This window comes from Sturnira hondurensis, unplaced genomic scaffold, assembly GCF_014824575.4.
Source record: "Sturnira hondurensis isolate 20B ecotype Veracruz unplaced genomic scaffold, ASM1482457v3 Scaffold0004152, whole genome shotgun sequence".
NCBI lineage: Eukaryota > Metazoa > Chordata > Mammalia > Chiroptera > Phyllostomidae > Sturnira > Sturnira hondurensis.
Genome location: NW_028076783.1, coordinates 5,592,921 through 5,607,307, shown reverse-complemented (window position 1 = coordinate 5,607,307; position 14,387 = coordinate 5,592,921). Strand labels below are relative to the sequence as shown.

At 52.9% G+C, this 14,387-nt stretch overlaps 1 protein-coding gene across 1 annotated transcript in view; it reads right to left on the bottom strand.

The window, feature by feature from the left end:
• FAT2 (FAT atypical cadherin 2) overlaps window positions 1–6,241 on the bottom strand; it is a 70,485-nt gene extending 64,244 nt beyond the window's left edge. Inside the window, exon 1 of the mRNA XM_037044856.1 lies at window positions 6,152–6,241. The gene's annotated coding sequence lies outside the window, so the exon portion shown is untranslated. The remainder of the gene's footprint in view (window positions 1–6,151) is intronic.
• Window positions 6,242–14,387: the final 8,146 nt, after the last annotated feature.

Here is a 14,387-nt window from a genome sequence, read left to right as displayed (position 1 = left end):
ACGCCAGGGCTGCGGAAAACCGGTGCCTCCACGGTTCCCTTTCCCCGCCCCGGCCCAGCCCGCCCTCCGCGGAGCCACGAGTACAGCAGCAAGCCCGCTGTCCACTAGGTTCCCAGGTTCCACTGAGCTCCAGCTCTTTGGGGGTTACTTCCTACAATAAGTTTCTGTCCCGAGAGCAGTTTTCTGGTTCATTTTCTTGTTTCATTTCCTCAAGGACCCTCTGAGGGGAGCATGAGGAAGATGAGACCCAGAAAAGGGTGGAGTCCAAAGACTTGTCGAAGGTCATCCTGCCAGCACGTGGCCCCGCTGGGACTCAGACCGCTAACCCCACACTCCTTGGCTGTACCACAGATGGGCTGTTCCCAGTAACGACCATGCTGTCGCTCAGTGAGCACCTTCCCTGGGGATGGGCCCAAGGAAGTGGGTACTATTATTTCACCCCCACTTGACAGATGAAAAAACTGAGGGTCTGAAAATCCAAATGCCTTGTCCAGAGTCAATGGCCAGCAAGTGCAGAGCGCAGATTGAAACGAGTGGTCCGTCTGAATTGAGTCTGGGCTCTGAACCGCTAGTCCCATGGTCCTGCAACACAGCCGGACCTCCTCTGAAATTCCTGTGGAGCTTGCAGAACTGCAGGTTCCCTGACTGCAGCCCAGACCTCACATTTTCATTTTGTAGACTTCGAATAGGGCTGAAAATTCTTTACTTTTAAACAACACTACCAGGCATTTGGGAAGCTCAGCTCTAAATGAGGCTGCCCCTAAAATATAACAGTGAAAGCAAAAACAATTCCAAGGTGAAGATTAAGTTAGCAACTTCCAAATTAACTCACTGAGCCTCTTTAATAATTAGAGTTCTCCTAATGACGGTACACACCCCACAAGAAGGATTCGGGGATAGCCCGCCGGCTGGGTAATTCTGGGACGGGCGGTCAGCTACACTTGGGGTGGGGTAGTGACCGGCAAGGGGTGCCGGGCGGGCTCTTGGGGGACTGGGGATGTCCGCTCTGGTTGCTGGTTAGCCATCGTCTGCATTCACTTGGTAAAACTTCATCAAGCTCTAACTTAGATTGTTGCGCTCTGGTTCTGAATATTCACAAAACGAAAAAAACTCAGGCTGACGGTCTGTCAGAGACACTGTCCGAGGAATCTTTGCACAGAGCAGAGCATTATACCAGGGATCAGACAGGGTTCTTCTAATTTTCCACTCCAGAAGTTGGAGATTCTAGGATTTAAACTCTCCCAGATGCTATGATTCTCTGAGTCAATTCCTAAGACTTCGGGAGCCCCCGAGTCTACAAAGCAGCTAACGATTAGTGAGCTTTTCAAGTGGAACAGTTACTGTGCTAAGGGCCTTACATGTGTTGATGCAGAGCAGCCCCTGAGGCAGAGAGCATGCTGCACCCCTACACCCTGGGAGAGCAGAAATGCTGTGCCCGAGGTCACGGAGGTAGGATGTGGCAGTCAGGACAGAGCTCATGTGCCCAACCATGATGCCCTACTAATATTACGCTCTACCCCTTCCCAAGGCCAAACTTCTAAAGGTCTAAAATGATGCATTTTGTGCCATCTCGCCTTGCATTTGTTGGAAGGCCCCCAGAGGGAAGGGGATGCTGCAAGGACAGACAGCAAGCAGCTTTGGCCTGGGACTTGTGAGCACACACAGGCCGACACGCACACACACGCTGACGTTACCCCACGGCCGGCATGTACAGTCCTGCTGTGCCTGCTCTGAGGCCAACTTCTGTGGGCACTGGAGCTGAACGCGAGCTGGGAACTGGAGAGTTCTCCAGTGTGGGCTCCCTGCCCCCAGCCAGGGGGCAGCCACCTCACCGGCGCGTCCCTCCTCACAGGGGCCACACCAGTCTCAGGACTGGAAAAAATACTCAGCAGGAAGTGGGGCAGAGAGGGATTTCTCGCTTCTGCAGGCTCCAACCCGGAAAATGCTCAAGGCATCCCCTCTTTCCAGTAGAGATGGATTTTAGGAAATAATTTGTTAATCAATGGGTAATGATAAGAGTATCAGGCCCTGCAATTGGCCAAGGGGGAAACAATACATTTTAACCTTCTACTCTGACCCCCCTTAAATCTGTGCTGCACCCCACAGCCACACACACCCAGCCAAGGTGCTCTTTGATTTAACCTCTCTCAACACAGTCCTCCAGTATCTACATAGTACAAGCCATGCTCCTCTGATGGTTTTCTGAAGTCCTGTGTTTTGAAGATATACTTGGAAATATTCCCAGTTAAAATTATATACTGAGATGTGCTTCAGAATAATTTGGGGAGGCAAGGATCAGTGGGTATAGAGGAAACCTAATTGTAGAACCTGAGTGATGGGGTTTTAAAAATACTATTCTGCATACACTCGTGTATTTCTATAATTTCCCATTAATAAAAAAATTATATGTGAACTACGTTTTTTAAAAAGACATACCGCTCGGCCTGGCACGCAGGCCCTCAACGACCTGGTCCAGCCCAGCTTTTCTCTTTGCACCTCTGTGCCTTCGCTCATGCTACTTTCTCTTCCCGAATTGCCTTTTCCTCATTTCAGCCTTATTCTGCCATCCAAACTGATGGTCAGTGACAGTTCCTCCAGGAAGACCTCACTGATTGTATAACTGGTTTCTGGGCCCCACTCTAGCCCATTTGCCTCTGTTTTACTACTGACCTCAAGGTAGTCAAACCCTCCACGTACGGGCCTGCCTCTGCCAACTGCGAATAAAGTCTGGGGGTCTGACACATTGTTGACTACTCACTCAGTGTCTATGGAACTGAGTGTTTGTGAGAAAACCAAAGCTGTGTGACTGAAAGGAAGTGCCTTAGCTTCTCTGAGTCTCTATTTGTCTCTACAGTGAAAACAGCAATAGCAACAACAGAAAGAAGACACACAGGATAGTGACGAACAGCCTGCAGGGCAGTTGTGTGTGGAGTAAAGAGAAAGCACATGCAAGACAGTCTAACCTGGTGACAGGTGCGTAGAGAGGCTCCAGAAATCAGCTTTTCTTTTCAACATTTAAATCCCACCCTCAGAAAGGCTCCCAGAAATGACATACCGACCCAGGACACCAGCACAAACTGGCTATTGAATTTGGGCAGGTAATACAAAATCTGTGGTTTCATCTGTAAAAGGGTACCAATAATTCTTTAAAGTAAATTTCAAGGAACTCCCGAGGACCTCTCTAGTTGTACAGCGGCACATACCTGCTGCCTCGCTGGCAGGGGGTATGCCATGTATATGTACACGTTGGTGCGTGCATGCGTGCGTGTGTGTGTGTGTGTGTGTGTGTGTGTTGGTGGGTGTTGGGGGAAGGGTCTGATTAGTGTCCCCTGTCCTCTGAAGGGCAGCTTGAGTTTGTTGTTGATCCCAAATTGCCTCCAGGGTCTATGGGGACAATTCACTGGCCTCCGAGCCTGACCACCCATGTAGAAGAAGGGGTGGTATTACCGGCTAGGCAGAGAGAGGCAGAGGAAAGTGAGACGGTCTGGCTGGTGGTCCTGCCCTGCCCCTCACTGGCTGTGAGACCTCCGTCTAGTTATCAGTCTTGCCTGGTGAGGCCCCAGCATCCCCATCTGCCCCTTCCCCTCCCGACTCCTGTCTATGATTGGGTGGGGCTAATGCTTAGTCCCCCTGAGTGTCAGCTCTCAGGTGTGACTTAGAAGTGAAGATTCATTCATTCTCTCAGCAGCTATGCAGTGAGCTTCTTGCATGTGCCAGGCCATGGGCTAGACACAAGTGCTAGGGCAGAGAGCAGCACTCAGTAGGAGAGACAATACCAAACAAAAAATATCCAAATAACTAAAATTCCAAGTGTGGTTTGCCTTAGGAAGGAGTACTTCGGGGTGCTGTGGGTGATCTCCATTCCAGGGGAATAACCAATGACCCTGCTGAGGACTGTGAACATAATAAATAAGGCCCCGCACACCAATGCATTACCTCAACTGATTCTCACATTGGTTCTCTGAGAAAAGGACTATTACCAGCCCCACTTTTCAAAGGAGAAGGCTGAGCTTTAGAGATGTCATGGCCCAGGTCACACGACAAATACTTTGCAGGATTTAGGTCCACACTTTTCTTTGGACAATGGGGGTGTCCAGAGACCCCATTGTAAATGTTAGCATTAGTACCATTGGTCATAGAAATAGTGGTATTGAAGTTTGGAGCTAGCTTAGCTTGTGCCGGGGACCCAGGAAGCATGGGAAGCTTCCAGAGGCTCTGCCCATCCAGTCCGGAAGAAATCTGAAAGGCAGGGCCCAGGTGGAGAGTTCAGGCCCCTGTGTGTAGCAACCTCGTTGCCCCCAGCTCACACTGGCTTTCTCTGAGGTTTGTTGCCTGCCTCACAGTCTCTCCCACCTGACCCCACTTGGCCGGCAGCAGAGCCGGTGCCATGGCCTGTCACGTGGCATATGAAGGGAAAATTTCCAGGCTGAGGTGAGTTCCGTTGCACTCAGAGAAGAGGGTACAAGGAGCGGAGCACGGTGTTCCAGCTCACCAGGGCCAGGTGCAGGGCAGCTCAGGTATGGAGGGAGCCTGGCAGACCCGGGAGGCCACAGGGAGCACAGGCACAACTGACACGTAGTGATGGAGACCGTCAGTGTCCCTCTGCGTCTGGTTTCCCGAGTCCTTGAGGAGGCCACTGAGAGTCATGGAACCAGGGAGGCAGTCCAGGGAGAACTTCTCTCCCTCCAGTTACTCCCCTGGGACGCTTAGGTGAGAGGGGGCCCCTCTGTTTCCCTCCTGCCGGCTAACTGACGGCATGGACTCAGCACCTTCCTGCCAGAAGGGGAACCTGTGCTTCAGTGACCCGTGTTCCTGGGGAAACCCAAGCTTGCCGCTAACTGACCATGGGACACTGAGCCCTTTGGGTTCCTCGCCTGCAAAATGCAATCATTCCTGTTTTGCCTACCTAACAGGCTTGTCAGTGTGAATCGATTAATGACTGATCTTAATCATCCAACCACCTTTATTTTATAAGCAGGGAAATCAGTCCAAAGAAGCATTTGTTATCCTGGGCCACAGAGACTGTGAGTCACAGAGACACGAGTAGTGAAATTCTCCTTTCACCTGGGCTGCTTTGAAAACTCAGAATTTTCAAAGGCACACTCAGGTACAGGCTCCAGCGCAGAAAGCACGGAGGAATACCAGCTGGAATAATAGCTGTTAGTGCCATCCTGCGGGGAGCGCGCTGCTAACCTGCCCGGGCTCAGCTCCCCGTCGGTAAAACCAGCTGAGGAACTAGAAACACGGGAGTCTGGAGCCGGCTTCTCTACCCACCCCCACTCCGGAGCCCAGGCGTCAGCTCTGGAGTGTGCCTGGGGACAGAGGCAGCCTTTCAGAGCTCTCAGTAGACCCCACTCTGGGACAGGCAGCACCCTACCCCCTGCGGAGGGCTGCCCTCTGGCCTGGCGCCCACTCCAGCTCCCCTGCTTCTGAAGACACCCATCGGATCTCTGCGCCCCCCAGGACGGGGAGCGGAGAGGCTCCCACTCCCCCGACCACACCCCAGGGTCGCCTCTGGTGCCTGGGAGACTTGCAGCTTTTCACAGACCTCGAAGATCACGAGCACCCCCATTTTATAGCTGGGAAAGCTGAGGTTCTAATCCAGTACCGCTGCAGAGTCACAGGAGGGCCAGTGCTGGCCAGCTTCTCTGCCTCCTGCCAGCTGTTCCTTCTCCTCACCAGGCGGCCCTGTCTGGCCCTCTGAACCGGCACAAGCAGCCAGCACCTCTCTGTTCTTTGGTGCCAGCACTTCCCCCCAAACCACAGGGAAAATGACCCTCACATCCCCCTGAAGGCTCATCCTCAGAAAGCCCAAGCAGGGGATTTCATTCTTCCAGGGACAAGAGTCCAACTTTCCATTTGTGCAGATATGCCCTTGCTCCATGGAATCAAAGTCCTAGCCTGTCCCTTGCTGAGCCCCAATTCCCAGGCCCAAGGTTCAGGCTGGCTACATCTCTGGCTCCATTCAGCGTACCCAGGTGAGCCAAGGCCCAGGTGTCCCTGTCCTAACCCTCCATGCCTGCCTCAGCCATGCCCTGGTTCTGTCTCTGCTTTCCAACAGCCCCCAACGCCCGCCTTCACTAGGACAGGGCACAAGAATGAATTGGCTTGGCACCCCTCCCCCACCTTCCCACCCTCCAGCAGTTCTTACCTGTGCCCTTCAGGTAGGGGAGGGTGCCCCCAGCTGGGCTGCTGGGCTGGAGCCCCTTCCACCAGCTCGGGGCTGACAAGCTCAGGAGGGAGGAGCGGAGAGGGAGCAGGAAGACGCGCTCTCGGAGAGGCTGCTGAGAAAGTTGGAGTAGGTGTGTCCCAGCCCAGGAGGAGGAGGAGGGAAAAGGAGGTGGGAGAATTGGGGCGGATCATCCCCTCCTGCCAGCTCTCTGTCTCACGGACAGGGAGGGAGGAAGCCAACTGGTTTGTGGCCCAGAACTCATGGTGGGGAATCGAGTCATGGAAAATGACGGCTGGAAAGTTGCTGAGAAATCAGGCCCATGTCCACCTCCCTTCTCAGTTTTGCGGAGAAATAAGCGGAGACCTGAGACAGGTAGCATTTGCCGAGGACACACAGAGAACATGAGGGGACTGGGAAAGGGGCCCTGTCTCTCAGCTCTTGGGCCAGGGTTCTCCCCACTGTCCTCTCCCACAGTACAGATTTGAGAGACAGCTGCCACCACCCCTTCCCCCAAGGCCCGGCTGTCCCAGCTGAGTGACTTAATCTGAGCCTCAGTTTCCTTTTTGAAAAGAGGGAGATAATAATAACTCCTACCTCATGAGGTTGTTATGGGGACTAAATGAGAGAAAGGTGATGGAGAGCATTTAGCAGAGAAAGTCCTCCATAAAAGGTAATTCTTCTCATTGTCATTAACTGTGATTCCCTCCACAAGCGACAGCCTCTCTGAGCTTTCCCTGTCTGTCTGTGAAGTGGAGGTAACAGGAGTCTCTGCTTTGAAGGTTGTGCAGATAATGTGTGTAGAGCGCAAAGCACAATGCCTGGCATTGCGCTGGGAAGCAAGATATCTTGGTTTTGCCATATTTTACGGGGTGCCTCTCTGCTCTGGCTCCTCAGATGTTCCAATGTGCTGCTCCTTGTGTGAAGAGCCTGTGTTTTAAGGGGAGAGAAAAAGAATTAAGCTCTCCCTGTCTCTCTCTCATTGCCACACCTTCTTTGTTATAGATGCATTTATCTGCTTGTTTCTTGTGCCCACACACAGTGGAGACCCTACACCTTCCCTTTTTCTGGCATGGAGGACATAGAGGGAAATGAAATGGTTCCTGCCGCATGGAGCGGAAAATAGCTCTGCAGCCATCCTGTCTGATTCCTTCTCCCACAACAGGATTTGCAGCCTCTCTGCAGCTTTCCTGGCAAGTAAGTCTTTTCTTGCACACCTCTAATTACAGGGAGCTCATTACCTCTCCCAGCTGTCAGTTCTGTTAGCAATTCTACTTGATGTTCAGCTGAACAGCCACCCTTGAATCTGGTGAATAATCAGGAATTCTACCTATCTATGTTATTACTGTTGCTGTAAGCAATGGGACCCAAGGCAAATGACTCATATTTGCAAAGTCTCTGTTTTCTTATTTGTTAAATGCGTCCACAGCTGCTGGAGGCACTCGGAACAGACCTACTTCCTCTGCCATGTGACAAAAACTGAGGCCTGGATCTCTGGTTTAGGACCTGGCTTCCTAGAAGTTGAGGCTGGACCCCAGTGAAAATGGAACCGTTAAGGTTCATAGGCTCTTAGCTGTTCCCCAGCTCTTGGGACATATTCATTCATGGAGCTGTTGCAGCCACTGTGAGCTGTGCCCTTGGTGACCTGTAATCGCGGTGGTGCGTTGGCCGAGACACCCAGAGGAGCTCCCTGAGAGGAGGACTCCCCCAGGCCTCCCTCCTACAAGCTGACTCACCCCTGCATGAGGTGGGGGGTGCGGTTTGCAGCCTGAGGGAGCTACTGTGATTAACTCTGGTAGGAAGGCTAACCTGGGCCGTGACCCACTCGGGTGATTGCAGCCCAAGTCTCCGAGCCGGGGCTGATTAGACATTAACCCGAGGGAGAGTGGCTGGGCGGCCCCATAAGCCCTTTGACTAGTCATGTGCAGAGCGGCAGGCGACCCTCTCTCTTCGGGCCCCCATCTGGATCAAGACTGGCCTCCAGCCTGCCCAGCACAGGGACCGTCTGCAGCCTGGGATCGGGGGCCCGCGGGGAGAGGAGATGAGTATTGGAATGGACTGCAGAACCCCATAATGCTACCAAGACCCATCCCCTCCTCTCCAGGTCCCCTGCCACTGCTGAGCCAGGCCCTAATCCTCCTGCCTGCTGGCCCCAGCACCCAACTAGGGGGTTGTCTGGCCTCTAGTCCCTCATGTACCAGGAAATGGACTCCTCAGAGTCCCCCAGTCATGTTTAAAAGCTTCTCATCCCAAGCCCCTGCTCACAGCTTCCTGGGCATCTAAAACTGTACCTATCCATTGTGGTACAGCCCATATGCTACCTCCCCTCTGTGGGCTCACCCGATCATGCTCCTGACCTGATCAATCAGTAGTAGTAGTGGTAATAATGGTAATAATAATGGTAGTTAATCTTTATGTCAGGCACTAAACTCAGCACTCCGCTGGGATTATCTAATTTCTCTGAACACTACCACAATGGATTAGGCACTGTTACCATTCTCTTTTTCAGATGAAGAAGCTGAAGCTCACAAAAGCTTCGGTTACTGGCCCAAGGTGGCCGGTCTAATCTAAGCCGGGTTTCAAGCCCCAGTCTGTCTGAACCAGGGCTGAGCTGCACTGCCCTGGGCGTCTCCCTCCAACCTGCCGCCCTTCCTCGGCGTAGCCCACTCTGTGAGCGGCCCTCGCCTTCGAGTCCTGCTTCCACGTGCTCCTCCCTTCACTTCCAGTCCAGCCCCTCTCTGTTTCAAGCTCTCCAGGGATGGATCTCTGTCTAACCCAGGGGTTCTTAGCCGAGGCTGCACATTAGCACCCCTGTGCCCCAGGAATCAGGGGCAGGGGGCTTCTACAGATCCTGGTGCCCAGGCCCCACCCCAGACCAATTGTGTGGAACTTTCTGGGGGTGGGGCCCACATCAGGATCAGGTTACTACACAGGGGCAGGCATGTTGTAGGCACTAAAAAGAATTACATCTGATTGTGAATCTCCTGTCTGGACCTTGGTTTCCTTAGTTCAATGAAGCAGGTATTGAACTCTGGCCTTTAGCATCTAACTCTGAGGCTCTAAAGCTCTGATATTCTTTGCAAGGACGTTGTAGGCTTCTAAAGAAAGGTCTGGCAACAGTTGCTGTCCACTCACTGCCCCTGCTTGCCTAGGAAAGCTGCATTCTCCCCAGTGGGCTGGCTGAGCGGTTCCTCCCCATCTCCTAGGTTTTCCTGTGTTCCCTGGCGGGGAGAGGATAAAGGAGGGCCTGAGCCCTGATGAAAACTCTAAGCAGGTGGCCAATTTCAGGGTACCCACAGAGTCTGGGAGCACAGACAGTATTGTTTTCATTTTTAACAGACTGGGCCCCTTTGATTCCTTCTGGGGAAGGCTGAAGGCTCAGGCTTCTTTGGTGGAAATCATAGACCCAAATCACAAGAAAGTGAGCATCACAGATGTGTGTGCAGGGTTGGCTGGCCAATGTCCTGGTTGGCCCAGGACTGAGAGGTTCCCAGGATGTGGGAAGGGCCCAGGGGGAGGTGAATAGTTGGTCTCCCTTGTGGAGGGAACCACTGCCCTGCTGCATTCCCTGCACCTGTTGCAAATCCAGAGGAGGTGCCAAGTGAGTGTGGTCCACAGTGGAAGACCAGTCTCCAGAGAAGATGCACTCACTGGAAACAGTTGGCTGACGGACCAGTTACACTGAGATGATGTGTTCAGTGGCCATGAAATGCAGACTGTGCTTTCCAGAGCAAGGGTCCCTCGGTTGTACTGCACTCTCCCTGGGGAGGGTCACCCAGCCAGGTGGGAGACAGGGACTGAGCAGAGACCCTAGAGTCTGGACTGCGGACCTGTGGACAGAAAAGGCTCCAGAGGCCTGGCTGTCAAAGGGACATGATGACTTTAAGGAAGATGAAATCATCGGGGGTGGGACGGGGTGGGGGATGAGGCCACCTGGCTGCTTGAGGGCTGCAGTCTGCAGCCTAGAGGAGGAAGCAGAAGGTGGAAGGCAGGTGGGCTGTGGGGGCGGAGCCTGGGATGTGAGCTCTGTGGCTGACAGATGGGACCCAGCAGGAGTGGGATCGGCCAGACCTGGCGTTGCCTGGGGTGCCTGGGAATGTAATCAAACACTCAGCAGACCCGCTGGCCATGGGCATCTGGATACCACCGGGCCCCCCAGCTCATCCCGACCCCCAGCTGGCAGTTCTGACAGGATCCTGCCAGGAGAAGCGTCCGGCCTTGTTGGCCAGGCCCGTGAGCATGAGCTCATTCATCTGCCACCAATCCAGCCTGTGGTCTGGCTGCCCCAGGCTGGCACTGGAGGGTGGGGCTCTGGTGCTGAGAGCCAGTGGAGCCCGGTAGGCTGCTTCAATGGCCTTGGTTAGGTTGCCCCAACTGGAAGCCTGGGAGGTGGACTTGAAATAGAATCTCTGATGTTATCCCCACCTTTACCTTGCCCCAAACTTGGGGATCTGATGTGGCCCTGGCCCTGGGAACCGGTACCCCTCCCAGGTCTCCTTCTCTACAACCATGAGCTCCATTTCTAGCATCATTTCCCATTTCTTCCTGTTGTACAGTAACAAAGCAACAATAGTGATTGTGGTAATAATAACTAATATTTGTTTTGATTTAAGTACATCAATTCATTTAATCTTCAAATAGACCCTCCTAGTGAGGTACTATTATCATCATTCTCATTTTGCAGAAGAAGAAACTGAGAGTCACAGAGATAGATTTAAGTGAACTGTCCAAGGTCGTCCTGCCCTTAAACAGTAGAGCCAGAATTTGGACTAAGTGCCTTTCGCTCCCAAACCTGCACTGTTGCCTTCACCCTAATATTCTGCTCCAGCCAGATCACAGGACTGGGACCCACGAGCATGCTGCGCGCATGCCGAAAGGCCCTGTGCTCGACTGAATGCTCTGCTGTTTCTATCTTGCAAACTTCAATTTTGAAGGTTTGCTTCAAACTTCAAGGTTGCCTGCTCGGTAGCACTCCCTAATCTCCCCCACCATGCTCCCTTATGAGCTGCTGGGGGTTCTGTTCCCTGACAGAGCACGGATTGCTCTGTTCTGGTCTCCCAGGGAGGTCAGGGCCTCCCAGGTTTCCCTGTGTGGTCCTCGCTCGGCTGGCTGCACTCATCGGGGGCGGGGAGCACCGGGTGAGGGCTGTTCTTCAAGTTAGACAGCAGGATTCAAACCCAGCTCTGCCATCTTGCAACTGTGTGGCCTTGGGCAAGTTACTTAACCCTCTGGGGAGCAGTTCTCTCCTCCGCCCATTGGAAGTGGTAACAGTTCCTGTCTTGCTGGGGCTGTCGGGATTAAAGGTGATAAAATCAGTAAAACACGAAGCACTATGCCTGAGGCAAAANCTGGTCTCCCAGGGAGGTCAGGGCCTCCCAGGTTTCCCTGTGTGGTCCTCGCTCGGCTGGCTGCACTCATCGGGGGCGGGGAGCACCGGGTGGGGGCTGTTCTTCAAGTTAGACAGCAGGATTCAAACCCAGCTCTGCCATCTTGCAACTGTGTGGCCTTGGGCAAGTTACTTAACCCTCTGGGGAGCAGTTTTCTCCTCCGCCCATTGGAAGTGGTAACAGTTCCTGTCTTGCTGGGGCTGTCGGGATTAAATAAGGTGATAAAATCAGTAAAACACGAAGCACTATGCCTGAGGCAAAAAAGAGGAAGTTTCCTAGATCAGTTTGGTGCTTAATCTAACCATGAATTTCTGATAGCTCTTCCTGTCATGCTAATAAAATATATTAGGAGCAGATGGATAGATGCAAAATTACTTTGGAAGTGCCACAGTGTCACACGTGTGGAGAAATTGGACATGATTTTACAGATGTTTTAAGAAACTGAGACTTAGTGAGATTTGCTGCCTGTCCAGGCCCCCCTGCCCTCCCTGTCTGCGGGTCCCGTTGGGTCACCGCAGGGCCAGCAGGGCCGAGGTCCTCGGGGGCAGGAGGCTACTTTCTGATGCCTGAATTCCCGAGCGGTGCTGGCAGCCCAACCAGCCTGTCTCCCTTGGCAGCCGCATTCCAGACATTGTGCCCAGCCTAGGAAGAGGCTGGCCCTGAGGGAGGAAACCCGGGAACCCGGGCCTAGACAGGGGCCACAAGGACAGAGGCCAGTGTCTCCTGGGAGCAGGGATTTCTGGCCACTCCAGATTCCTCAGCCTTTCAAGCCCTTCACAAGGAGCGGGCCTCAGGCTCACCCAAGGCCCAAGATTCAGGGAGGGTTGCTCAGTGGAAACAGACTAGGAGCCTGGTAGTGGTCTAACTTCAGACTTCATAGGAATCATCTGGTGGGAGTGCAGGTGGGGTGTTAAAACTGCGCATTCTAGCCCCTCCCCCACCCCCCATTCTGGAGAAACCCAGGACTCTGCCTTTTTAAATGAGCCTCCAGCCCTGGCTCGTGTGACTCAGTGGGTCGAACACTGGCCTTCGAACCAAAAAGCTGCTGGTTTGATTCTCAGTCAAGGCACATGCCTGGGTTGTGGGCCAGGAGCAGCTTCCTGGGTTATTCTGGGGCTCACTCCAGTTTGAGAACCTCTGAGCTGAATGAATTCTGATATCACATCTTAGGAGTCTGACTTTGACATAGGGCAGGGGCAGGGGCAGCGGGATACTTCCCAGGAATGAGGGGATGTCCGGCCTAATTGGAGTGTCCTTGGCACTTGGAGCTGGACCCTACTGCTCAGATATTCCCTAGCAAGGGTGTGGTCCCCTGGGATCCAGCCAGGGCCTCCTACTTCCCTTCCCTTACCACCCGCAGGGCAATTCCCTTTCTCCCTTGCCATCCCTGGTCACCTTGATGTCATCTATGCAGGCGAGGCTGACTCAGGCTCTCTCCACCACCCGGAAGGCAGCTCCCCTGGCTCTCGATGGGGCCTGACTGGTTTGACTTGGTGAGGCAGCCTGTGGTTTCCAAATACCTCCTCTCCGGGGCCTTCAAGCACGCACCATCTGGTTCTGTGGGGAACTCCACAGCAGCCTCGGTCCCGAGTAGTGACATTCTCTTTGCCATCCTCAAGGTTCTGCCATGGCTGTGAGACCTCAAACAAGCCCCTGTCTTCCTCAGGGCTTTCCTCTCCCTATCTGTAAAATAAGATTGTACTCATTAATTCCTATGCCTGCAAAAAGCATCTAGTGAGCAAATCTATGCAAGATTTGTTGAATGAATAAAAGTTAAAAAGTCTGTTCCAACTCTGAAGGACCGTGAATTCAAGCCAACCAGTGGGAACAGAGTGCTTACCTAGATTGGGAACTGAGTAGGGGAACACCCTGCCAAAGGCATGGTCCTTGCAAACAGCGGGGGTAGGGCGGTCTAGTCACCCAGTAAATCAATGTTTCCCTGGAGTCTAGCATGGGGTAGGGGTGGGGCCAGGGCAGGGCAGTCAAGGAAGGACAAGGGGTCCACCCCGAAGCGATTAGGGAAGAGTGCGAGTCAGGAGAGAGCCAAGTGGAGATCATGGCCGTACAGCCTAAGGGTCCTGCAGAGAAAGGTCAGGAGAGAATGTGTCTGTGGGAAGATGAGGTATCTGGAGAAGGGAGGCAGGAGACACATGTAAGAGCATTTGACACATGGCAGACTCTGCATGGATGTTTGCTAGGTTGAGTAGATGGGGTGTTGTAAAGACAAATCGTGATAAATGGATACAAGAACTAGATGAGTATATTAAACAGATGACAGATAGAAATCAGCCGATGAAAGTAAGTTAGCAATGCATGGATGGATGGATAGACAGATGAATGGTGGATGGACAAATGGATGGGCAAGCAGAGACAGACAGGTGATCTTGTTCCAGGATCATTGAATTTAGGCTCAGATGTCCCAGTTTGGTTTTGGGCCCTTCTGCTTACTGCCTCTTACTGGCCGGGTGATCATAAGGATTTTGTGCTAAAAACAGGGATGACCAGTCCAGATTGCCACCTTCCCAGGAAACCATGAGAATTACCTGAAATAGCAGATGGGAGGGACCTCCGCCTAAAGCTGCACGCAGGTGTCAGAGGATAGTGTTTATAAGCACATCTAAAGGACTCCTCAGTCCTGGATACACATCAGTAGGACAATGCAGGAGATTCACAACTGATACGGAAAGTGACTCACAGAGGAACCGACATAGGAGGGAATTTACATTACATAACAGTAGCTCCTACTCCACCAAGTAACGGCTGAGCAAACTGAGTCTGACATTCTGGGGCTGCCTGAAGTCAGTGTCTGGCTTACTCACTTTTGTCTCACC